This window comes from Acipenser ruthenus, chromosome 23, assembly GCF_902713425.1.
Source record: "Acipenser ruthenus chromosome 23, fAciRut3.2 maternal haplotype, whole genome shotgun sequence".
NCBI lineage: Eukaryota > Metazoa > Chordata > Actinopteri > Acipenseriformes > Acipenseridae > Acipenser > Acipenser ruthenus.
In genome coordinates this window covers 12,211,703-12,235,852 of record NC_081211.1, presented here as the reverse complement: position 1 = coordinate 12,235,852, position 24,150 = coordinate 12,211,703, and the positions used below count along the sequence as shown (strand labels likewise).

At 40.9% G+C, this 24,150-nt stretch overlaps 23 non-coding genes across 23 annotated transcripts; 13 read left to right on the top strand and 10 right to left on the bottom strand.

Annotated features, from left to right (window-relative positions):
- The first annotated feature begins 477 nt into the window (after positions 1-477).
- trnav-uac (transfer RNA valine (anticodon UAC)) lies at positions 478-550 on the top strand. The gene has a single exon. It is a non-coding gene; the product is annotated as a tRNA-Val (tRNA).
- A 623-nt stretch (positions 551-1,173) lies between these two features.
- Positions 1,174-1,245, top strand: trnaw-cca (transfer RNA tryptophan (anticodon CCA)). Its single transcript has one exon. It is a non-coding gene; the product is annotated as a tRNA-Trp (tRNA).
- Positions 1,246-2,182: 937 nt separating this feature from the next.
- Positions 2,183-2,256, top strand: trnan-guu (transfer RNA asparagine (anticodon GUU)). Its single transcript has one exon. It is a non-coding gene; the product is annotated as a tRNA-Asn (tRNA).
- A 135-nt stretch (positions 2,257-2,391) lies between these two features.
- Positions 2,392-2,464, bottom strand: trnaf-gaa (transfer RNA phenylalanine (anticodon GAA)). Its single transcript has one exon. It is a non-coding gene; the product is annotated as a tRNA-Phe (tRNA).
- A 1,380-nt stretch (positions 2,465-3,844) lies between these two features.
- Positions 3,845-4,051, bottom strand: LOC117971752 (small nucleolar RNA U3). Its single transcript, XR_004663238.2, has one exon. It is a non-coding gene; the product is annotated as a small nucleolar RNA U3 (small nucleolar RNA).
- A 1,003-nt stretch (positions 4,052-5,054) lies between these two features.
- On the top strand, positions 5,055-5,127 carry trnav-uac (transfer RNA valine (anticodon UAC)). The gene has a single exon. It is a non-coding gene; the product is annotated as a tRNA-Val (tRNA).
- Positions 5,128-6,759: 1,632 nt separating this feature from the next.
- On the top strand, positions 6,760-6,833 carry trnan-guu (transfer RNA asparagine (anticodon GUU)). The gene has a single exon. It is a non-coding gene; the product is annotated as a tRNA-Asn (tRNA).
- A 135-nt stretch (positions 6,834-6,968) lies between these two features.
- trnaf-gaa (transfer RNA phenylalanine (anticodon GAA)) lies at positions 6,969-7,041 on the bottom strand. Its single transcript has one exon. It is a non-coding gene; the product is annotated as a tRNA-Phe (tRNA).
- Positions 7,042-8,422: 1,381 nt separating this feature from the next.
- On the bottom strand, positions 8,423-8,629 carry LOC131699763 (small nucleolar RNA U3). Its single transcript, XR_009308299.1, has one exon. It is a non-coding gene; the product is annotated as a small nucleolar RNA U3 (small nucleolar RNA).
- Positions 8,630-9,632: 1,003 nt separating this feature from the next.
- trnav-uac (transfer RNA valine (anticodon UAC)) lies at positions 9,633-9,705 on the top strand. Its single transcript has one exon. It is a non-coding gene; the product is annotated as a tRNA-Val (tRNA).
- A 623-nt stretch (positions 9,706-10,328) lies between these two features.
- trnaw-cca (transfer RNA tryptophan (anticodon CCA)) lies at positions 10,329-10,400 on the top strand. The gene has a single exon. It is a non-coding gene; the product is annotated as a tRNA-Trp (tRNA).
- A 1,145-nt stretch (positions 10,401-11,545) lies between these two features.
- trnaf-gaa (transfer RNA phenylalanine (anticodon GAA)) lies at positions 11,546-11,618 on the bottom strand. Its single transcript has one exon. It is a non-coding gene; the product is annotated as a tRNA-Phe (tRNA).
- A 1,381-nt stretch (positions 11,619-12,999) lies between these two features.
- Positions 13,000-13,206, bottom strand: LOC131699762 (small nucleolar RNA U3). Its single transcript, XR_009308298.1, has one exon. It is a non-coding gene; the product is annotated as a small nucleolar RNA U3 (small nucleolar RNA).
- Positions 13,207-14,210: 1,004 nt separating this feature from the next.
- On the top strand, positions 14,211-14,283 carry trnav-uac (transfer RNA valine (anticodon UAC)). Its single transcript has one exon. It is a non-coding gene; the product is annotated as a tRNA-Val (tRNA).
- A 1,632-nt stretch (positions 14,284-15,915) lies between these two features.
- On the top strand, positions 15,916-15,989 carry trnan-auu (transfer RNA asparagine (anticodon AUU)). The gene has a single exon. It is a non-coding gene; the product is annotated as a tRNA-Asn (tRNA).
- A 135-nt stretch (positions 15,990-16,124) lies between these two features.
- trnaf-gaa (transfer RNA phenylalanine (anticodon GAA)) lies at positions 16,125-16,197 on the bottom strand. Its single transcript has one exon. It is a non-coding gene; the product is annotated as a tRNA-Phe (tRNA).
- Positions 16,198-17,578: 1,381 nt separating this feature from the next.
- LOC131699758 (small nucleolar RNA U3) lies at positions 17,579-17,785 on the bottom strand. The gene has a single exon (XR_009308294.1). It is a non-coding gene; the product is annotated as a small nucleolar RNA U3 (small nucleolar RNA).
- A 1,697-nt stretch (positions 17,786-19,482) lies between these two features.
- On the top strand, positions 19,483-19,554 carry trnaw-cca (transfer RNA tryptophan (anticodon CCA)). The gene has a single exon. It is a non-coding gene; the product is annotated as a tRNA-Trp (tRNA).
- Positions 19,555-20,491: 937 nt separating this feature from the next.
- On the top strand, positions 20,492-20,565 carry trnan-guu (transfer RNA asparagine (anticodon GUU)). Its single transcript has one exon. It is a non-coding gene; the product is annotated as a tRNA-Asn (tRNA).
- Positions 20,566-20,700: 135 nt separating this feature from the next.
- trnaf-gaa (transfer RNA phenylalanine (anticodon GAA)) lies at positions 20,701-20,773 on the bottom strand. The gene has a single exon. It is a non-coding gene; the product is annotated as a tRNA-Phe (tRNA).
- Positions 20,774-22,154: 1,381 nt separating this feature from the next.
- On the bottom strand, positions 22,155-22,361 carry LOC131699761 (small nucleolar RNA U3). The gene has a single exon (XR_009308297.1). It is a non-coding gene; the product is annotated as a small nucleolar RNA U3 (small nucleolar RNA).
- Positions 22,362-23,364: 1,003 nt separating this feature from the next.
- trnav-uac (transfer RNA valine (anticodon UAC)) lies at positions 23,365-23,437 on the top strand. Its single transcript has one exon. It is a non-coding gene; the product is annotated as a tRNA-Val (tRNA).
- A 623-nt stretch (positions 23,438-24,060) lies between these two features.
- Positions 24,061-24,132, top strand: trnaw-cca (transfer RNA tryptophan (anticodon CCA)). The gene has a single exon. It is a non-coding gene; the product is annotated as a tRNA-Trp (tRNA).
- The last annotated feature ends 18 nt before the right edge of the window (positions 24,133-24,150 follow it).

Sequence of the window (24,150 nt, the reverse complement as noted above, 5' to 3'; positions counted from 1 at the left end):
ACTGAACTCATCGTTTTAACCAGACACACGGCAGTGGCCGGGCCGAACCATAGAAACGTTGCAAATCAGAGAGATCCGTTTTCTTTTCTCCAAAATACCTTATGGAAAGTATGCAGCTTTTCTGCCCACTTTGATCACGGGCAGTTTTATCCCCCAGTTTCGGCTGCCAATTCCAATATTCCGTCTCTCTAAAGCATCGTAAATCGTGGAAAGCACTCTTTGTTTAAAATTACACTGAAGACTTCTTTTGTTCGACCAGGCTTACAATGAGATATTGTCTTGTTTTTAAGTAGATTTTGTGAATCGCATATGGGGCGCTATAGAAAATATTTAAGATTCATTGATTTAATGTTAGCCTGCGTTCGGTCTGGGAAGTTTAATTTTTAAAGACAACGCCGAAGGGTCTGATAAATGACATTGTAATTATTTGAGATGCATGTAGACAATAATGTAGGAGCACCGACACCGTCCTGCCTAGGTTCCATAGTGTAGTGATTATCACGTCTGCTTTACACGCAGAAGGCCCTGGGATCTATCCCCTGTGGAACCATTGCCGCATGTTTTTAAATTATATTAATCCCTGGTCAAGACAAAGTCTCTCTGGGGTTGGCCGATCATTAAATTGCGGGTGTAAGGTCCTGGTCTCCCATCATATAAGCAAGACAGTTTATTCACAAATAATTACATACACTTTTATTTATGTTTCTTTTGTTGATAAATTAACCCAATACATTATTGCATTCCGCCACGTCATTAGATGAGCAAAGCCTCTTTGTGCCAGTGCGCATTCAGAGGAGACGCGCTGAGAGAATCCTTCTTCTGTGTCACTCAGTACTGCCAGCTTTCCCCCGTTGGTGATATATTGCTCAGCATAGCTGCTTTCCAAGAATTTGAACCGAAACGATTCCCAGCCAGTACAACTGTGTTTATGCCTACGTTTCAATTAATGAACATTATAAAAGCAAATCGCATTGTTTTATGTTTTCTTTACTTTTAAAGCTGAGAATCAAACACACTTCCGACAGCTTCATAGCCCTGCTGACTACGAACACCTATTGACGGCTGTTTCCCATGACGCTTGAATGTTTTCCTAGTATGAGCGTCGGCATTACCATGCGTTTGGCATGCTTGCTGTGCACTCTAGCATTCCATAACAAGGACAAAAATTCCCAGGACTTCGTGGCGCAACGGTAGCGCCTCTGACTCCAGATCAGAAGGTTACGTGTTCAAATCACGTCGAGGTCAAGTTCTTTGTTTCTATTCCACACTATTTCATCTTTTAACGTGTTTGGATTTCAATGTTTCCGGGCGTTTATTTATACAGTTTAGCCTACACAACATATTGATTGTATAGCGATCAAACAGAGGTATGGTATTAACAATACAAACTAACTTGAGACAGCCTAGCCGTTAAAGCATACCTTAAGATTGTCGTGTGATACAAAAGCAAGTATTATCATTTTTGATTGTTCAATTTATTTTTTAATTTGCAAATGGCAACTACATTGCCAATAAAAAAAAAAAAAAATATTGAACAATCTGAATCGCTCTTATCAAGCAGCGATTGTAGCCTATGAGAATCGCTGCCACAAGACAAGGAGCGAGAAGTAGCGGGATCGATGCCCGCATTCTCCAAATAGTTTTAATGTATCTACGTATTCTGTCCCAATGGATCATGGAGAGAAATACAAAGTGTGACAATTCTTTGTAACAGAGAAGCCCGCCCTATATGTATTTTAAAGCACAGTCTGCTAATTTGTAACATTCCCCAAACTGAAAAAGTGCGCCCTCCGTCGTATGTCTTCCGAGAAGCACAAAGGGAGATTTAATGTATTTTTTTAGCAATGGATCACGCCTCATTTGCATTGCCTGCCTTCCTCCTTTGCAGTGTAAAGTATGTCAAATGTGTTCTTAAAATCTGATGAAGATTCTCATTTGAACCGTAAGTATTTGGTTTCCATTGTAGCTATTTACACACACTGCTGTGTTGGACCCCCAGTGTGTTATCTAACAAAATGACGTATGTTGTGCTGCCATAATGGATTACATAGACTTTCCTGCCCCGTGTTGCTTTCTTGTTAGCTGTGGTTTCAGGTTCGGTTGAGTTCTGCTCCCTCGATCAGGTTCTGCAGCATCTCGCCTTGCTAATCACTCCCGTATGCTTTAGAGGTCGAGCAGGTTGGTCTCTGTGGCGCAATCGGTTAGCGCGTTCGGCTGTTAACCGGAAGGTTGGTGGTTCAAGCCCACCCAGGGACGATGCTTTTTGAATTTCTTAATCACATTAGAAAATGGCACTAGTACGTTGTTATTTCCTCCAATTACAATGAAGAAAAAAATGTGCTCTGTTTTTAGTTCAAAATAATATAAAACAAAACAAAATGTCTTGGTGCTTGCCGAAACCCGGGATCGAACCAGGGACCTTTAGATCTTCAGTCTAACGCTCTCCCAACTGAGCTATTTCGGCTTGACAGGACTGCGTTTTCGAGATAGCATTCTTTTTGTCACACCATAAACAACCTAATAGACAAATGCACTTTACAAATGCATTTTGAAACACTTAAGTTTTCTCCCAAATGCGGTTCTCAACAAATGGTTTAGCTTTTGTTCTACTCCTTCCAGAGTAAGACCAAATGGCAAACATCTAGGAAACAGGTAAAGACTGCAACCGGCTGCCTGAATGTGCAGCGCTTGAACTGCCTCAACAAACGCTTAGCTCTACAACGCGTACATTGAAAGTCTATTAACATCTTCAACACAATCATCTGTGTTCCAATAGCGTTTAATCCACAGGGTGATCAATAAAGTGACTGCTGGCTTTGTTAAACAAACAAGACGTTTTCAAGATTCACGCTATGTCTTAACAAGCACAATAGGATAGAGGAACATAAGAACATAAGAAAGTTTCCAAACGAGAGGAGGCCATTCAGCCCATCTTGCTCGTTTGGTAGTTAGTAGCTTATTGATCCCAGACTCTCATCAAGCAGCTTCTTGAAGGATCCCAGGGTGTCAGCTTCAACATTACTGGGGAGTTGGTTCCAGACCCTCACAATTCTCTGTGTAAAAAAGTGCCTCCTATTTTCTGTTTTGAATGCCCCTTTATGTAATCTCCATTTGTGACCGCTGGTCCTTGTTTCTTTTTTCATGTCAAAAAAGAAGTCCCCTGGGTCGACATTGTCTCTACCTTTTAGGATGTTGAATGTCTGAATCAGATCGCCGCGTAGTCTTTTTTGTTCAAGACTGAATAGATTCAGTTCTTTTAGCCTGTCTGCATACAACATGCCTTTTAAACCTGGGATATTTCTGGTTGCTCTTCTTTGCACTCTTTCTAGAGCAGCAATATCCTTTTTGTAGAGAGGTGATCAGAACTGATCACAATATTCTAGGTAAGGTCTTACTAATGCATTGTAAAGTTTTACAATTGGATCGTGGTCTCAGGCTGGGATGCGGACCATTGAGAACAGTACAAACGATCTATTACTGGATGTGGCTTACATGAGAAATGCCCTCGTTTAACATGCTAGGATGATCGACTTCGGCATTCTCCAACTGCTGTTTACATTTTCTAACACTGTTACGAGGACGAATACAAAGTTTGACGCTTTCCTTGTAAGTGGGGGTAAACACAAGTTATTTTCAGATGTAATGCCTTTTTTAAGCTCAATCTAGTCCTGCGTAGTGCAAATAACATGCCTATATTTTTATATTAGTCAAGCCCTACTTAAAGTGTTCTTAAATTGTTTTAACATTAGCAATGATCCATTTGAAATGTGCTTATTGATTTAAACAACTGAACAATTTTAGGCTTGATGGTTTCTTTTTTCCGCGTTTCTACCAGTATGAGATACGCACTCAAAATGTGTCCCCTTCCTTCAACAATCCACCGACTGAAGATTGGAGTGGTCATCAGTAGCAGCGAGCAGGTGCCCAAAAACAACACTCATTGTCAGCTCGTTGCTGAGAAGAAAAGACTCCCGCTCCTCCTGGGGGATACCGAGACCAATCCCTTCAAAACATGTTTCACTCTAGAAATGATCCTTGCAAATATAGTCTTAACTTGTATTGGCAGACCGTCACCCCCAACTAGCAAGCTCAATTCATGTGATACAACGACTGGGCAAAAACGAGGTGTTACATTAACAATACAAACTAACTTGAGACAGCCAAGCCGTTAAAGCATACGTTAAGTTTGTCGTGTGATACAAAAGCAAGTTTTATCATTTTTGCATTGCCTGTCTCGTCAAACAAGCTCGAGCCACAGCACACAGCGCTGCTGCAGCGGGACATAGAGGTGGATTTTAAAGCGACTGAATCAACGAGCTTGAGACTACTTTTTGAAGAAATTGAAAGCATACATCTAGTCGAAATATTTTCTATTTTGTTAATGAATTTATTTTTTGAATTTGCAAATCAGTTCAGTTTATATTTTAGAAAAACTACTTTGCTAACAGAAGAAAAACAGGCTAGCAGAGGATGGTTTCGATCCATCGACCTCTGGGTTATGGGCCCAGCACGCTTCCGCTGCGCCACTCTGCTACAGTTGCTTCAAGACTGAATTACCAAGCGGAAGAAAAAAAAAAACTGAACTCATCGTTTTAACCAGACACACGGCAGTGGCCGGGCCGAACCATAGAAACGTTGCAAATCAGAGAGATCCGTTTTCTTTTCTCCAAAATACCTTATGGAAAGTATGCAGCTTTTCTGCCCACTTTGATCACGGGCAGTTTTATCCCCCAGTTTCGGCTGCCAATTCCAATATTCCGTCTCTCTAAAGCATCGTAAATCGTGGAAAGCACTCTTTGTTTAAAATTACACTGAAGACTTCTTTTGTTCGACCAGGCTTACAATGAGATATTGTCTTGTTTTTAAGTAGAATTTGTGAATCGCATATGGGGCGCTATAGAAAATATTTAAGATTCATTGATTTAATGTTAGACTGCGTTCGGTCTGGGAAGTTTAATTTTTAAAGACAACGCCGAAGGGTCTGATAAATGACATTGTAATTATTTGAGATGCATGTAGACAATAATGTAGGAGCACCGACACAGTCCTGCCTAGGTTCCATAGTGTAGTGATTATCACGTCTGCTTTACACGCAGAAGGCCCTGGGTTCTATCCCCAGTGGAACCATTGCCGCATGTTTTTAAATTATATTAATCCCTGGTCAAGACAAAGTCTCTCTGGGGTTGGCCGATCATTAAATTGCGGGTGTAAGGTCCTGCTCTCCCATCGTATAAGCAAGACAGTTTATTCACAAATAAGTACATACACTTTTATTTATGTTTCTTTTGTTGATAAATTAACCCAATACATTATTGCATTCCGCCACGTCATTAGATGAGCAAAGCCTATTTGTGCCAGTGCGCATTCAGAGGAGACGCGCTGAGAGAATCCTTCTTCTGTGTCACTCAGTACTGCCAGCTTTCCCCCGTTGGTGATATATTGCTCAGCATAGCTGCTTTCCAAGAATTTGAACCGAAACGATTCCCAGCCAGTACAACTGTGTTTATGCCTACGTTTCAATTAATGAACATTATAAAAGCAAATCGCATTGTTTTATGTTTTCTTTACTTTTAAAGCTGAGAATCAAACACACTTCCGACAGCTTCATAGCCCTGCTGGCTACGAACACCTATTGACGGCTGTTTCCCATGACGCTTGAATGTTTTCCTAGTATGAGCGTCGGCATTACCATGCGTTTGGCATGCTTGCTGTGCACTCTAGCATTCCATAACAAGGACAAAAATTCCCAGGACTTCGTGGCGCAACGGTAGCGCCTCTGACTCCAGATCAGAAGGTTACATGTTCAAATCACGTCGAGGTCAAGTTCTTTGTTTCTATTCCACACTATTTCATCTTTTAACGTGTTTGGATTTCAATGTTTCCGGGCGTTTATTTATACAGTTTAGCCTACACAACATATTGATTGTATAGTGATCAAACAGAGGTATGGTATTAACAATACAAACTAACTTGAGACAGCCTAGCCGTTAAAGCATACCTTAAGATTGTCGTGTGATACAAAAGCAAGTATTATCATTTTTGATTGTTCAATTTATTTTTTAATTTGCAAATGGCAACTACATTGCCAATAAAAAAAAAAAAAAATATTGAACAATCTGAATCGCTCTTATCAAGCAGCGATTGTAGCCTATGAGAATCGCTGCCACAAGACAAGGAGCGAGAAGTAGCGGGATCGATGCCCGCATTCTCCAAATAGTTTTAATGTATCTACGTATTCTGTCCCAATGGATCATGGAGAGAAATACAAAGTGTGACAATTCTTTGTAACAGAGAAGCCCGCCCTATATGTATTTTAAAGCACAGTCTGCTAATTTGTAACATTCCCCAAACTGAAAAAGTGCGCCCTCCGTCGTATGTCTTCCGAGAAGCACAAAGGGAGATTTCATGTATTTTTTTAGCAATGGATCACGCCTCATTTGCATTGCCTGCCTTCCTCCTTTGCAGTGTAAAGTATGTCAAATGTGTTCTTTAAATCTGATGAAGATTCTCATTTGAACCGTAAGTATTTGGTTTCCATTGTAGCTATTTACACACACTGCTGTGTTGGACCCCCAGTGTGTTATCTAACAAAATGACGTATGTTGTGCTGCCATAATGGATTACATAGACTTTCCTGCCCCGTGTTGCTTTCTTGTTAGCTGTGGTTTCAGGTTCGGCTGAGTTCTGCTCCCTCGATCAGGTTCTGCAGCATCTCGCCTTGCTAATCACTCCCGTATGCTTTAGCGGTCGAGCAGGTTGGTCTCTGTGGCGCAATCGGTTAGCGCGTTCGGCTGTTAACCGGAAGGTTGGTGGTTCAAGCCCACCCAGGGACGATGCTTTTTGAATTTCTTAATCACATTAGAAAATGGCACTAGTACGTTGTTATTTCCTCCAATTACAATGAAGAAAAAAATGTGCTCTGTTTTTAGTTCAAAATAATATAAAACAAAACAAAATGTCTTGGTGCTTGCCGAAACCCGGGATCGAACCAGGGACCTTTAGATCTTCAGTCTAACGCTCTCCCAACTGAGCTATTTCGGCTTGACAGGACTGCGTTTTCGAGATAGCATTCTTTTTGTCACACCATAAACAACCTAATAGACAAATGCACTTTACAAATGCATTTTGAAACACTTAAGTTTTCTCCCAAATGCAGTTCTCAACAAATGGTTTAGCTTTTGTTCTACTCCTTCCAGAGTAAGACCAAATGGCAAACATCTAGGAAACAGGTAAAGACTGCAACCGGCTGCCTGAATGTGCAGCGCTTGAACTGCCTCAACAAACGCTTAGCTCTACAACGCGTACATTGAAAGTCTATTAACATCTTCAACACAATCATCTGTGTTCCAATAGCGTTTAATCCACAGGGTGATCAATAAAGTGACTGCTGGCTTTGTTAAACAAACAAGACGTTTTCAAGATTCACGCTATGTCTTAACAAGCACAATAGGATAGAGGAACATAAGAACATAAGAAAGTTTCCAAACGAGAGGAGGCCATTCAGCCCATCTTGCTCGTTTGGTAGTTAGTAGCTTATTGATCCCAGACTCTCATCAAGCAGCTTCTTGAAGGATCCCAGGGTGTCAGCTTCAACATTACTGGGGAGTTGGTTCCAGACCCTCACAATTCTCTGTGTAAAAAAGTGCCTCCTATTTTCTGTTTTGAATGCCCCTTTATGTAATCTCCATTTGTGACCGCTGGTCCTTGTTTCTTTTTTCATGTCAAAAAAGAAGTCCCCTGGGTCGACATTGTCTCTACCTTTTAGGATGTTGAATGTCTGAATCAGATCGCAGCGTAGTCTTTTTTGTTCAAGACTGAATAGATTCAGTTCTTTTAGCCTGTCTGCATACAACATGCCTTTTAAACCTGGGATATTTCTGGTTGCTCTTCTTTGCACTCTTTCTAGAGCAGCAATATCCTTTTTGTAGAGAGGTGATCAGAACTGATCACAATATTCTAGGTAAGGTCTTACTAATGCATTGTAAAGTTTTACAATTGGATCGTGGTCTCAGGCTGGGATGCGGACCATTGAGAACAGTACAAACGATCTATTACTGGATGTGGCTTACATGAGAAATGCCCTCGTTTAACATGCTAGGATGATCGACTTCGGCATTCTCCAACTGCTGTTTACATTTTCTAACACTGTTACGAGGACGAATACAAAGTTTGACGCTTTCCTTGTAAGTGGGGGTAAACACAAGTTATTTTCAGATGTAATGCCTTTTTTTAAGCTCAATCTAGTCCTGCGTAGTGCAAATAACATGCCTATATTTTTATATTAGTCAAGCCCTACTTAAAGTGTTCTTAAATTGTTTTAACATTAGCAATGATCCATTTGAAATGTGCTTATTGATTTAAACAACTGAACAATTTTAGGCTTGATGGTTTCTTTTTTCCGCGTTTCTACCAGTATGAGATACGCACTCAAAATGTGTCCCCTTCCTTCAACAATCCACCGACTGAAGATTGGAGTGGTCATCAGTAGCAGCGAGCAGGTGCCCAAAAACAACACTCATTGTCAGCTCGTTGCTGAGAAGAAAAGACTCCCGCTCCTCCTGGGGGATACCGAGACCAATCCCTTCAAAACATGTTTCACTCTAGAAATGATCCTTGCAAATATAGTCTTAACTTGTATTGGCAGACCGTCACCCCCAACTAGCAAGCTCAATTCATGTGATACAACGACTGGGCAAAAACGAGGTGTTACATTAACAATACAAACTAACTTGAGACAGCCAAGCCGTTAAAGCATACGTTAAGTTTGTCGTGTGATACAAAAGCAAGTTTTATCATTTTTGCATTGCCTGTCTCGTCAAACAAGCTCGAGCCACAGCACACAGCGCTGCTGCAGCGGGACATAGAGGTGGATTTTAAAGCGACTGAATCAACGAGCTTGAGACTACTTTTTGAAGAAATTGAAAGCATACATCTAGTCGAAATATTTTCTATTTTGTTAATGAATTTATTTTTTGAATTTGCAAATCAGTTCAGTTTATATTTTAGAAAAACTACTTTGCTAACAGAAGAAAAACAGGCTAGCAGAGGATGGTTTCGATCCATCGACCTCTGGGTTATGGGCCCAGCACGCTTCCGCTGCGCCACTCTGCTACAGTTGCCTCAAGACTGAATTACCAAGCGGAAGAAAAAAAAAAACTGAACTCATCGTTTTAACCAGACACACGGCAGTGGCCGGGCCGAACCATAGAAACGTTGCAAATCAGAGAGATCCGTTTTCTTTTCTCCAAAATACCTTATGGAAAGTATGCAGCTTTTCTGCCCACTTTGATCACGGGCAGTTTTATCCCCCAGTTTCGGCTGCCAATTCCAATATTCCGTCTCTCTAAAGCATCGTAAATCGTGGAAAGCACTCTTTGTTTAAAATTACACTGAAGACTTCTTTTGTTCGACCAGGCTTACAATGAGATATTGTCTTGTTTTTAAGTAGATTTTGTGAATCGCATATGGGGCGCTATAGAAAATATTTAAGATTCATTGATTTAATGTTAGCCTGCGTTCGGTCTGGGAAGTTTAATTTTTAAAGACAACGCCGAAGGGTCTGATAAATGACATTGTAATTATTTGAGATGCATGTAGACAATAATGTAGGAGCACCGACACAGTCCTGCCTAGGTTCCATAGTGTAGTGATTATCACGTCTGCTTTACACGCAGAAGGCCCTGGGTTCTATCCCCTGTGGAACCATTGCTGCATGTTTTTAAATTATATTAATCCCTGGTCAAGACAAAGTCTCTCTGGGGTTGGCCGATCATTAAATTGCGGGTGTAAGGTCCTGGTCTCCCATCGTATAAGCAAGACAGTTTATTCACAAATAATTACATACACTTTTATTTATGTTTCTTTTGTTGATAAATTAACCCAATACATTATTGCATTCCGCCACGTCATTAGATGAGCAAAGCCTCTTTGTGCCAGTGCGCATTCAGAGGAGACGCGCTGAGAGAATCCTTCTTCTGTGTCACTCAGTACTGCCAGCTTTCCCCCGTTGGTGATCTATTGCTCAGCATAGCTGCTTTCCAAGAATTTGAACCGAAACGATTCCCAGCCAGTACAACTGTGTTTATGCCTACGTTTCAATTAATGAACATTATAAAAGCAAATCGCATTGTTTTATGTTTTCTTTACTTTTAAAGCTGAGAATCAAACACACTTCCGACAGCTTCATAGCCCTGCTGGCTACGAACACCTATTGACGGCTGTTTGCCATGACGCTTGAATGTTTTCCTAGTATGAGCGTCGGCATTACCATGCGTTTGGCATGCTTGCTGTGCACTCTAGCATTCCATAACAAGGACAAAAAATCCCAGGACTTCGTGGCGCAACGGTAGCGCCTCTGACTCCAGATCAGAAGGTTACGTGTTCAAATCACGTCGAGGTCAAGTTCTTTGTTTCTATTCCACACTATTTCATCTTTTAACGTGTTTGGATTTGAATGTTTCCGGGCGTTTATTTATACAGTTTAGCCTACACAACATATTGATTGTATAGCGATCAAACAGAGGTATGGTATTAACAATACAAACTAACTTGAGACAGCCTAGCCGTTAAAGCATACCTTAAGATTGTCGTGTGATACAAAAGCAAGTATTATCATTTTTGATTGTTCAATTTATTTTTGAATTTGCAAATGGCAACTACATTGCCAATAAAAAAAAAAAAAATATTGAACAATCTGAATCGCTCTTATCAAGCAGCGATTGTAGCCTATGAAAATCGCTGCCACAAGACAAGGAGCGAGAAGTAGCGGGATCGATGCCCGCATTCTCCAAATAGTTTTAATGTATCTACGTATTCTGTCCCAATGGATCATGGAGAGAAATACAAAGTGTGACAATTCTTTGTAACAGAGAAGCCCGCCCTATATGTATTTTAAAGCACAGTCTGCTAATTTGTAACATTCCCCAAACTGAAAAAGTGCGCCCTCCGTCGTATGTCTTCCGAGAAGCACAAAGGGAGATTTCATGTATTTTTTTAGCAATGGATCACGCCTCATTTGCATTGCCTGCCTTCCTCCTTTGCAGTGTAAAGTATGTCAAATGTGTTCTTAAAATCTGATGAAGATTCTCATTTGAACCGTAAGTATTTGGTTTCCATTGTAGCTATTTACACACACTGCTGTGTTGGACCCCCAGTGTGTTATCTAACAAAATGACGTATGTTGTGCTGCCATAATGGATTACATAGACTTTCCTGCCCCGTGTTGCTTTCTTGTTAGCTGTGGTTTCAGGTTCGGCTGAGTTCTGCTCCCTCGATCAGGTTCTGCAGCATCTCGCCTTGCTAATCACTCCCGTATGCTTTAGCGGTCGAGCAGGTTGGTCGCTGTGGCGCAATCGGTTAGCGCGTTCGGCTGTTAACCGGAAGGTTGGTGGTTCAAGCCCACCCAGGGACGATGCTTTTTGAATTTCTTAATCACATTAGAAAATGGCACTAGTACGTTGTTATTTCCTCCAATTACAATGAAGAAAAAAATGTGCTCTGTTTTTAGTTCAAAATAATATAAAACAAAACAAAATGTCTTGGTGCTTGCCGAAACCCGGGACCGAACCAGGGACCTTTAGATCTTCAGTCTAACGCTCTCCCAACTGAGCTATTTCGGCTTGACAGGACTGCGTTTTCGAGATAGCATTCTTTTTGTCACACCATAAACAACCTAATAGACAAATGCACTTTACAAATGCATTTTGAAACACTTAAGTTTTCTCCCAAATGCGGTTCTCAACAAATGGTTTAGCTTTTGTTCTACTCCTTCCAGAGTAAGACCAAATGGCAAACATCTAGGAAACAGGTAAAGACTGCAACCGGCTGCCTGAATGTGCAGCGCTTGAACTGCCTCAACAAACGCTTAGCTCTACAACGCGTACATTGAAAGTCTATTAACATCTTCAACACAATCATCTGTGTTCCAATAGCGTTTAATCCACAGGGTGATCAATAAAGTGACTGCTGGCTTTGTTAAACAAACAAGACGTTTTCAAGATTCACGCTATGTCTTAACAAGCACAATAGGATAGAGGAACATAAGAACATAAGAAAGTTTCCAAACGAGAGGAGGCCATTCAGCCCATCTTGCTCGTTTGGTAGTTAGTAGCTTATTGATCCCAGACTCTCATCAAGCAGCTTCTTGAAGGATCCCAGGGTGTCAGCTTCAACATTACTGGGGAGTTGGTTCCAGACCCTCACAATTCTCTGTGTAAAAAAGTGCCTCCTATTTTCTGTTTTGAATGCCCCTTTATGTAATCTCCATTTGTGACCGCTGGTCCTTGTTTCTTTTTTCATGTCAAAAAAGAAGTCCCCTGGGTCGACATTGTCTCTACCTTTTAGGATGTTGAATGTCTGAATCAGATCGCCGCGTAGTCTTTTTTGTTCAAGACTGAATAGATTCAGTTCTTTTAGCCTGTCTGCATACAACATACCTTTTAAACCTGGGATATTTCTGGTTGCTCTTCTTTGCACTCTTTCTAGAGCAGCAATATCCTTTTTGTAGAGAGGTGATCAGAACTGATCACAATATTCTAGGTAAGGTCTTACTAATGCATTGTAAAGTTTTACAATTGGATCGTGGTCTCAGGCTGGGATGCGGACCATTGAGAACAGTACAAACGATCTATTACTGGATGTGGCTTACATGAGAAATGCCCTCGTTTAACATGCTAGGATGATCGACTTCGGCATTCTCCAACTGCTGTTTACATTTTCTAACACTGTTACGAGGACGAATACAAAGTTTGACGCTTTCCTTGTAAGTGGGGGTAAACACAAGTTATTTTCAGATGTAATGCCTTTTTTTAAGCTCAATCTAGTCCTGCGTAGTGCAAATAACATGCCTATATTTTTATATTAGTCAAGCCCTACTTAAAGTGTTCTTAAATTGTTTTAACATTAGCAATGATCCATTTGAAATGTGCTTATTGATTTAAACAACTGAACAATTTTAGGCTTGATGGTTTCTTTTTTCCGCGTTTCTACCAGTATGAGATACGCACTCAAAATGTGTCCCCTTCCTTCAACAATCCACCGACTGAAGATTGGAGTGGTCATCAGTAGCAGCGAGCAGGTGCCCAAAAACAACACTCATTGTCAGCTCGTTGCTGAGAAGAAAAGACTCCCGCTCCTCCTGGGGGATACCGAGACCAATCCCTTCAAAACATGTTTCACTCTAGAAATGATCCTTGCAAATATAGTCTTAACTTGTATTGGCAGACCGTCACCCCCAACTAGCAAGCTCAATTCATGTGATACAACGACTGGGCAAAAACGAGGTGTTACATTAACAATACAAACTAACTTGAGACAGCCAAGCCGTTAAAGCATACGTTAAGTTTGTCGTGTGATACAAAAGCAAGTTTTATCATTTTTGCATTGCCTGTCTCGTCAAACAAGCTCGAGCCACAGCACACAGCGCTGCTGCAGCGGGACATAGAGGTGGATTTTAAAGCGACTGAATCAACGAGCTTGAGACTACTTTTTGAAGAAATTGAAAACATACATCTAGTCGAAATATTTTCTATTTTGTTAATGAATTTATTTTTTGAATTTGCAAATCAGTTCAGTTTATATTTTAGAAAAACTACTTTGCTAACAGAAGAAAAACAGGCTAGCAGAGAATGGTTTCGATCCATCGACCTCTGGGTTATGGGCCCAGCACGCTTCCGCTGCGCCACTCTGCTACAGTTGCCTCAAGACTGAATTACCAAGCGGAAGGAAAAAAAAAAACTGAACTCATCGTTTTAACCAGACACACGGCAGTGGCCGGGCCGAACCATAGAAACGTTGCAAATCAGAGAGATCCGTTTTCTTTTCTCCAAAATACCTTATGGAAAGTATGCAGCTTTTCTGCCCACTTTGATCACGGGCAGTTTTATCCCCCAGTTTCGGCTGCCAATTCCAATATTCCGTCTCTCTAAAGCATCGTAAATCGTGGAAAGCACTCTTTGTTTAAAATTACACTGAAGACTTCTTTTGTTCGACCAGGCTTACAATGAGATATTGTCTTGTTTTTAAGTAGATTTTGTGAATCGCATATGGGGCGCTATAGAAAATATTTAAGATTCATTGATTTAATGTTAGCCTGCGTTCGGTCTGGGAAGTATAATTTTTAAAGACAACGCCGAAGGGTCTGATAAATGACATTGTAATTATTTGAGATGCATGTAGACAATAATGTAGGAGCACCGACACAGTCCTGCCTAGGTTCCATAGTGTAGTGATTATCACGTCTGCTTTACACGCAGAAGGCCCTGGGTTCTATCCCCAGTGGAACCATTGCCACATGTTTTTAAATTATATTAATCCCTGGTCAAGACAAAGTCTCTCTGGGGTTGGCCGATCATTAAATTGCGGGTGTAAGGTCCTGGTCTCCCATCGTATAAGCAAGACAGTTTATTCACAAATAATTACATACACTTTTATTTATGTTTCTTTTGTTGATAAATTAACCCAATACATTATTGCATTCCGCCACGTCATTAGATGAGCAAAGCCTCTTTGTGCCAGTGCGCATTCAGAGGAGACGCGCTGAGAGAATCCTTCTTCTGTGTCACTCAGTACTGCCAGCTTTCCCCCGTTGGTGATATATTGCTCAGCATAGCTGCTTTCCAAGAATTTGAACCGAAACGATTCCCAGCCAGTACAACTGTGTTTATGCCTACGTTTCATTTAATGAACATTATAAAAGCAAATCGCATTGTTTTATGTTTTCTTTACTTTTAAAGCTGAGAATCAAACACACTTCCGACAGCTTCATAGCCCTGCTGGCTATGAACACCTATTGACGGCTGTTTCCCATGACGCTTGAATGTTTTCCTAGTATGAGCGTCGGCATTACCATGCGTTTGGCATGCTTGCTGTGCACTCTAGCATTCCATAACAAGGACAAAAATTCCCAGGACTTCGTGGCGCAACGGTAGTGCCTCTGACTCCAGATCAGAAGGTTACGTGTTCAAATCACGTCGAGATCAAGTTCTTTGTTTCTATTCCACACTATTTCATCTTTTAACGTGTTTGGATTTCAATGTTTCCGGGCATTTATTTATACAGTTTAGCCTACACAACATATTGATTGTATAGCGATCAAACAGAGGTATGGTATTAACAATACAAACTAACTTGAGACAGCCTAGCCGTTAAAGCATACCTTAAGATTGTCGTGTGATACAAAAGCAAGTATTATCATTTTTGATTGTTCAATTTATTTTTGAATTTGCAAATGGCAACTACATTGCCAATAAAAAAAAAAAAAAATATTGAACAATCTGAATCGCTCTTATCAAGCAGCGATTGTAGCCTATGAGAATCGCTGCCACAAGACAAGGAGCGAGAAGTAGCGGGATCGATGCCCGCATTCTCCAAATAGTTTTAATGTATCTACGTATTCTGTCCCAATGGATCATGGAGAGAAATACAAAGTGTGACAATTCTTTGTAACAGAGAAGCCCGCCCTATATGTATTTTAAAGCACAGTCTGCTAATTTGTAACATTCCCCAAACTGAAAAAGTGCGCCCTCCGTCGTATGTCTTCCGAGAAGCACAAAGGGAGATTTCATGTATTTTTTTAGCAATGGATCACGCCTCATTTGCATTGCCTGCCTTCCTCCTTTGCAGTGTAAAGTATGTCAAATGTGTTCTTTAAATCTGATGAAGATTCTCATTTGAACCGTAAGTATTTGGTTTCCATTGTAGCTATTTACACACACTGCTGTGTTGGACCCCCAGTGTGTTATCTAACAAAATGACGTATTTTGTGCTGCCATAATGGATTACATAGACTTTCCTGCCCCGTGTTGCTTTCTTGTTAGCTGTGGTTTCAGGTTCGGCTGAGTTCTGCTCCCTCGATCAGGTTCTGCAGCATCTCGCCTTGCTAATCACTCCCGTATGCTTTAGCGGTCGAGCAGGTTGGTCTCTGTGGCGCAATCGGTTAGCGCGTTCGGCTATTAACCGGAAGGTTGGTGGTTCAAGCCCACCCAGGGACGATGCTTTTTGAATTTCTTAATCACATTAGAAAATGGCACTAGTACGTTGTTATTTCCTCCAATTACAATGAAGAAAAAAATGTGCTCTGTTTTTAGTTCAAAATAATATAAAACAAAACAAAATGTCTTGGTGCTTGCCGAAACCCGGGATCAAACCAGGGACCTTTAGATCTTCAGTCTAACGCTCTCCCAACTGAGCTATTTCGGCTTGACAGGACTGCGTTTTCGAGATAGCATTCTTTTTGTCACACCATAAACAACCTAATAGACAAATGCACTTTACAAATGCATTTTGAAACACTTAAGTTTTCTCCCAAATGCGGTTCTCAACAAATGGTTTAGCTTTTGTTCTACTCCTTCCAGAGTAAGACCAAATGGCAAACATCTAGGAAACAGGTAAAGACTGCAACCGGCTGCCTGAATGTGCAGCGCTTGAACTGCCTCAACAAACGCTTAGCTCTACAACGCGTACATTGAAAGTCTATTAACATCTTCAACACAATCATCTGTGTTCCAATAGCGTTTAATCCACAGGGTGATCAATAAAGTGACTGCTGGCTTTGTTAAACAAACAAGACGTTTTCAAGATTCACGCTATGTCTTAACAAGCACAATAGGATAGAGGAACATAAGAACATAAGAAAGTTTCCAAACAAGAGGAGGCCATTCAGCCCATCTTGCTCGTTTGGTAGTTAGTAGCTTATTGATCCCAGACTCTCATCAAGCAGCTTCTTGAAGGATCCCAGGGTGTCAGCTTCAACATTACTGGGGAGTTGGTTCCAGACCCTCACAATTCTCTGTGTAAAAAAGTGCCTCCTATTTTCTGTTTTGAATGCCCCTTTATGTAATCTCCATTTGTGACCGCTGGTCCTTGTTTCTTTTTTCATGTCAAAAAAGAAGTCCCCTGGGTCGACATTGTCTCTACCTTTTAGGATGTTGAATGTCTGAATCAGATCGCCGTGTAGTCTTTTTTGTTCAAGACTGAATAGATTCAGTTCTTTTAGCCTGTCTGCATACACCATGCCTTTTAAACCTGGGATATTTCTGGTTGCTCTTCTTTGCACTCTTTCTAGAGCAGCAATATCCTTTTTGTAGAGAGGTGATCAGAACTGATCACAATATTCTAGGTAAGGTCTTACTAATGCATTGTAAAGTTTTACAATTGGATCGTGGTCTCAGGCTGGGATGCGGACCATTGAGAACAGTACAAACGATCTATTACTGGATGTGGCTTACATGAGAAATGCCCTCGTTTAACATGCTAGGATGATCGACTTCGGCATTCTCCAACTGCTGTTTACATTTTCTAACACTGTTACGAGGACGAATACAAAGTTTGACGCTTTCCTTGTAAGTGGGGGTAAACACAAGTTATTTTCAGATGTAATGCCTTTTTTTAAGCTCAATCTAGTCCTGCGTAGTGCAAATAACATGCCTATATTTTTATATTAGTCAAGCCCTACTTAAAGTGTTCTTAAATTGTTTTAACATTAGCAATGATCCATTTGAAATGTGCTTATTGATTTAAACAACTGAACAATTTTAGGCTTGATGGTTTCTTTTTTCCGCGTTTCTACCAGTATGAGATACGCACTCAAAATGTGTCCCCTTCCTTCAACAATCCATCGACTGAAGATTGGAGTGGTCATCAGTAGCAGCGAGCAGGTGCCCAAAAACAACACTCATTGTCAGCTCGTTGCTGAGAAGAAAAGACTCCCGCTCCTCCTGGGGGATACCGAGACCAATCCCTTCAAAACATGTTTCACTCTAGAAATGATCCTTGCAAATATAGTCTTAACTTGTATTGGCAGACTGTCACCCCCAACTGGCAAGCTCAATTCATGTGATACAACGACTGGGCAAAAACGAGGTGTTACATTAACAATACAAACTAACTTGAGACAGCCAAGCCGTTAAAGCATACGTTAAGTTTGTCGTGTGATACAAAAGCAAGTTTTATCATTTTTGCATTGCCTGTCTCGTCAAACAAGCTCGAGCCACAGCACACAGCGCTGCTGCAGCGGGACATAGAGGTGGATTTTAAAGCGACTGAATCAACGAGCTTGAGACTACTTTTTGAAGAAATTGAAAGCATACGTCTAGTCGAAATATTTTCTATTTTGTTAATGAATTTATTTTTTGAATTTGCAAATCAGTTCAGTTTATATTTTAGAAAAACTACTTTGCTAACAGAAGAAAAACAGGCTAGCAGAGGATGGTTTCGATCCATCGACCTCTGGGTTATGGGCCCAGCACGCTTCCGCTGCGCCACTCTGCTACAGTTGCCTCAAGACTGAATTACCAAGCGGAAGAAAAAAAAAACTGAACTCATCGTTTTAACCAGACACACGGCAGTGGCCGGGCCGAACCATAGAAACGTTGCAAATCAGAGAGATCCGTTTTCTTTTCTCCAAAGTACCTTATGGAAAGTATGCAGCTTTTCTGCCCACTTTGATCACGGGCAGTTTTATCCCCCAGTTTCGGCTGCCAATTCCAATATTCCGTCTCTCTAAAGCATCGTAAATCGTGGAAAGCACTCTTTGTTTAAAATTACACTGAAGACTTCTTTTGTTCGACCAGGCTTACAATGAGATATTGTCTTGTTTTTAAGTAGATTTTGTGAATCGCATATGGGGCGCTATAGAAAATATTTAAGATTCATTGATTTAATGTTAGCCTGCGTTCGGTCTGGGAAGTTAATTTTTAAAGACAACGCCGAAGGGTCTGATAAATGACATTGTAATTATTTGAGATGCATGTAGACAATAATGTAGGAGCACCGACACAGTCCTGCCTAGGTTCCATAGTGTAGTGATTATCACGTCTGCTTTACACGCAGAAGGCCCTGGGTTCTATCCGCTGTGGAACCATTGCCGCATGTTTTTAAATTATATTAATCCCTGGTCAAGACAAAGTCTCTCTGGGGTTGGCCGATCATTAAATTGCGGGTGTAAGGTCCTGGTCTCCCATCGTATAAGCAAGACAGTTTATTCACAAATAATTACATACACTTTTATTTATGTTTCTTTTGTTGATAAATTAACCCAATACATTATTGCATTCCGCCACGTCATTAGATGAGCAAAGCCTCTTTGTGCCAGTGCGCATTCAGAGGAGACGCGCTGAGAGAATCCTTCTTCTGTGTCACTCAGTACTGCCAGCTTTCCCCCGTTGGTGATATATTGCTCAGCATAGCTGCTTTCCAAGAATTTGAACCGAAACGATTCCCAGCCAGTACAACTGTGTTTATGCCTACGTTTCAATTAATGAACATTATAAAAGCAAATCGCATTGTTTTATGTTTTCTTTACTTTTAAAGCTGAGAATCAAACACACTTCCGACAGCTTCATAGCCCTGCTGGCTACGAACACCTATTGACGGCTGTTTCCCATGACGCTTGAATGTTTTCCTAGTATGAGCGTCGGCATTACCATGCGTTTGGCATGCTTGCTGTGCACTCTAGCATTCCATAACAAGGACAAAAATTCCCAGGACTTCGTGGCGCAACGGTAGCGCCTCTGACTCCAGATCAGAAGGTTACGTGTTCAAATCACGTCGAGGTCAAGTTCTTTGTTTCTATTCCACACTATTTCATCTTTTAACGTGTTTGGATTTCAATGTTTCCGGGCGTTTATTTATACAGTTTAGCCTACACAACATATTGATTGTATAGTGATCAAACAGAGGTATGGTATTAACAATACAAACTAACTTGAGACAGCCTAGCCGTTAAAGCATACCTTAAGATTGTCGTGTGATACAAAAGCAAGTATTATCATTTTTGATTGTTCAATTTATTTTTTAATTTGCAAATGGCAACTACATTGCCAATAAAAAAAAAAAAAAATATTGAACAATCTGAATCGCTCTTATCAAGCAGCGATTGTAGCCTATGAGAATCGCTGCCACAAGACAAGGAGCGAGAAGTAGCGGGATCGATGCCCGCATTCTCCAAATAGTTTTAATGTATCTACGTATTCTGTCCCAATGGATCATGGAGAGAAATACAAAGTGTGACAATTCTTTGTAACAGAGAAGCCCGCCCTATATGTATTTTAAAGCACAGTCTGCTAATTTGTAACATTCCCCAAACTGAAAAAGTGCGCCCTCCGTCGTATGTCTTCCGAGAAGCACAAAGGGAGATTTCATGTATTTTTTTAGCAATGGATCACGCCTCATTTGCATTGCCTGCCTTCCTCCTTTGCAGTGTAAAGTATGTCAAATGTGTTCTTTAAATCTGATGAAGATTCTCATTTGAACCGTAAGTATTTGGTTTCCATTGTAGCTATTTACACACACTGCTGTGTTGGACCCCCAGTGTGTTATCTAACAAAATGACGTATGTTGTGCTGCCATAATGGATTACATAGACTTTCCTGCCCCGTGTTGCTTTCTTGTTAGCTGTGGTTTCAGGTTCGGCTGAGTTCTGCTCCCTCGATCAGGTTCTGCAGCATCTCGCCTTGCTAATCACTCCCGTATGCTTTAGCGGTCGAGCAGGTTGGTCTCTGTGGCGCAATCGGTTAGCGCGTTCGGCTGTTAACCGGAAGGTTGGTGGTTCAAGCCCACCCAGGGACGATGCTTTTTGAATTTCTTAATCACATTAGAAAATGGCACTAGTACGTTGTTATTTCCTCCAATTACAATGAAGAAAAAAATGTGCTCTGTTTTTAGTTCAAAATAATATAAAACAAAACAAAATGTCTTGGTGCTTGCCGAAACCCGGGATCGAACCAGGGACCTTTAGATCTTCAGTCTAACGCTCTCCCAACTGAGCTATTTCGGCTTGACAGGACTGCGTTTTCGAGATAGCATTCTTTTTGTCACACCATAAACAACCTAATAGACAAATGCACTTTACAAATGCATTTTGAAACACTTAAGTTTTCTCCCAAATGCAGTTCTCAACAAATGGTTTAGCTTTTGTTCTACTCCTTCCAGAGTAAGACCAAATGGCAAACATCTAGGAAACAGGTAAAGACTGCAACCGGCTGCCTGAATGTGCAGCGCTTGAACTGCCTCAACAAACGCTTAGCTCTACAACGCGTACATTGAAAGTCTATTAACATCTTCAACACAATCATCTGTGTTCCAATAGCGTTTAATCCACAGGGTGATCAATAAAGTGACTGCTGGCTTTGTTAAACAAACAAGACGTTTTCAAGATTCACGCTATGTCTTAACAAGCACAATAGGATAGAGGAACATAAGAACATAAGAAAGTTTCCAAACGAGAGGAGGCCATTCAGCCCATCTTGCTCGTTTGGTAGTTAGTAGCTTATTGATCCCAGACTCTCATCAAGCAGCTTCTTGAAGGATCCCAGGGTGTCAGCTTCAACATTACTGGGGAGTTGGTTCCAGACCCTCACAATTCTCTGTGTAAAAAAGTGCCTCCTATTTTCTGTTTTGAATGCCCCTTTATGTAATCTCCATTTGTGACCGCTGGTCCTTGTTTCTTTTTTCATGTCAAAAAAGAAGTCCCCTGGGTCGACATTGTCTCTACCTTTTAGGATGTTGAATGTCTGAATCAGATCGCAGCGTAGTCTTTTTTGTTCAAGACTGAATAGATTCAGTTCTTTTAGCCTGTCTGCATACAACATGCCTTTTAAACCTGGGATATTTCTGGTTGCTCTTCTTTGCACTCTTTCTAGAGCAGCAATATCCTTTTTGTAGAGAGGTGATCAGAACTGATCACAATATTCTAGGTAAGGTCTTACTAATGCATTGTAAAGTTTTACAATTGGATCGTGGTCTCAGGCTGGGATGCGGACCATTGAGAACAGTACAAACGATCTATTACTGGATGTGGCTTACATGAGAAATGCCCTCGTTTAACATGCTAGGATGATCGACTTCGGCATTCTCCAACTGCTGTTTACATTTTCTAACACTGTTACGAGGACGAATACAAAGTTTGACGCTTTCCTTGTAAGTGGGGGTAAACACAAGTTATTTTCAGATGTAATGCCTTTTTTTAAGCTCAATCTAGTCCTGCGTAGTGCAAATAACATGCCTATATTTTTATATTAGTCAAGCCCTACTTAAAGTGTTCTTAAATTGTTTTAACATTAGCAATGATCCATTTGAAATGTGCTTATTGATTTAAACAACTGAACAATTTTAGGCTTGATGGTTTCTTTTTTCCGCGTTTCTACCAGTATGAGATACGCACTCAAAATGTGTCCCCTTCCTTCAACAATCCACCGACTGAAGATTGGAGTGGTCATCAGTAGCAGCGAGCAGGTGCCCAAAAACAACACTCATTGTCAGCTCGTTGCTGAGAAGAAAAGACTCCCGCTCCTCCTGGGGGATACCGAGACCAATCCCTTCAAAACATGTTTCACTCTAGAAATGATCCTTGCAAATATAGTCTTAACTTGTATTGGCAGACCGTCACCCCCAACTAGCAAGCTCAATTCATGTGATACAACGACTGGGCAAAAACGAGGTGTTACATTAACAATACAAACTAACTTGAGACAGCCAAGCCGTTAAAGCATACGTTAAGTTTGTCGTGTGATACAAAAGCAAGTTTTATCATTTTTGCATTGCCTGTCTCGTCAAACAAGCTCGAGCCACAGCACACAGCGCTGCTGCAGCGGGACATAGAGGTGGATTTTAAAGCGACTGAATCAACGAGCTTGAGACTACTTTTTGAAGAAATTGAAAGCATACATCTAGTCGAAATATTTTCTATTTTGTTAATGAATTTATTTTTTGAATTTGCAAATCAGTTCAGTTTATATTTTAGAAAAACTACTTTGCTAACAGAAGAAAAACAGGCTAGCAGAGGATGGTTTCGATCCATCGACCTCTGGGTTATGGGCCCAGCACGCTTCCGCTGCGCCACTCTGCTACAGTTGCCTCAAGACTGAATTACCAAGCGGAAGAAAAAAAAAAACTGAACTCATCGTTTTAACCAGACACACGGCAGTGGCCGGGCCGAACCATAGAAACGTTGCAAATCAGAGAGATCCGTTTTCTTTTCTCCAAAATACCTTATGGAAAGTATGCAGCTTTTCTGCCCACTTTGATCACGGGCAGTTTTATCCCCCAGTTTCGGCTGCCAATTCCAATATTCCGTCTCTCTAAAGCATCGTAAATCGTGGAAAGCACTCTTTGTTTAAAATTACACTGAAGACTTCTTTTGTTCGACCAGGCTTACAATGAGATATTGTCTTGTTTTTAAGTAGATTTTGTGAATCGCATATGGGGCGCTATAGAAAATATTTAAGATTCATTGATTTAATGTTAGCCTGCGTTCGGTCTGGGAAGTTTAATTTTTAAAGACAACGCCGAAGGGTCTGATAAATGACATTGTAATTATTTGAGATGCATGTAGACAATAATGTAGGAGCACCGACACAGTCCTGCCTAGGTTCCATAGTGTAGTGATTATCACGTCTGCTTTACACGCAGAAGGCCCTGGGTTCTATCCCCTGTGGAACCATTGCTGCATGTTTTTAAATTATATTAATCCCTGGTCAAGACAAAGTCTCTCTGGGGTTGGCCGATCATTAAATTGCGGGTGTAAGGTCCTGGTCTCCCATCGTATAAGCAAGACAGTTTATTCACAAATAATTACATACACTTTTATTTATGTTTCTTTTGTTGATAAATTAACCCAATACATTATTGCATTCCGCCACGTCATTAGATGAGCAAAGCCTCTTTGTGCCAGTGCGCATTCAGAGGAGACGCGCTGAGAGAATCCTTCTTCTGTGTCACTCAGTACTGCCAGCTTTCCCCCGTTGGTGATCTATTGCTCAGCATAGCTGCTTTCCAAGAATTTGAACCGAAACGATTCCCAGCCAGTACAACTGTGTTTATGCCTACGTTTCAATTAATGAACATTATAAAAGCAAATCGCATTGTTTTATGTTTTCTTTACTTTTAAAGCTGAGAATCAAACACACTTCCGACAGCTTCATAGCCCTGCTGGCTACGAACACCTATTGACGGCTGTTTGCCATGACGCTTGAATGTTTTCCTAGTATGAGCGTCGGCATTACCATGCGTTTGGCATGCTTGCTGTGCACTCTAGCATTCCATAACAAGGACAAAAAATCCCAGGACTTCGTGGCGCAACGGTAGCGCCTCTGACTCCAGATCAGAAGGTTACGTGTTCAAATCACGTCGAGGTCAAGTTCTTTGTTTCTATTC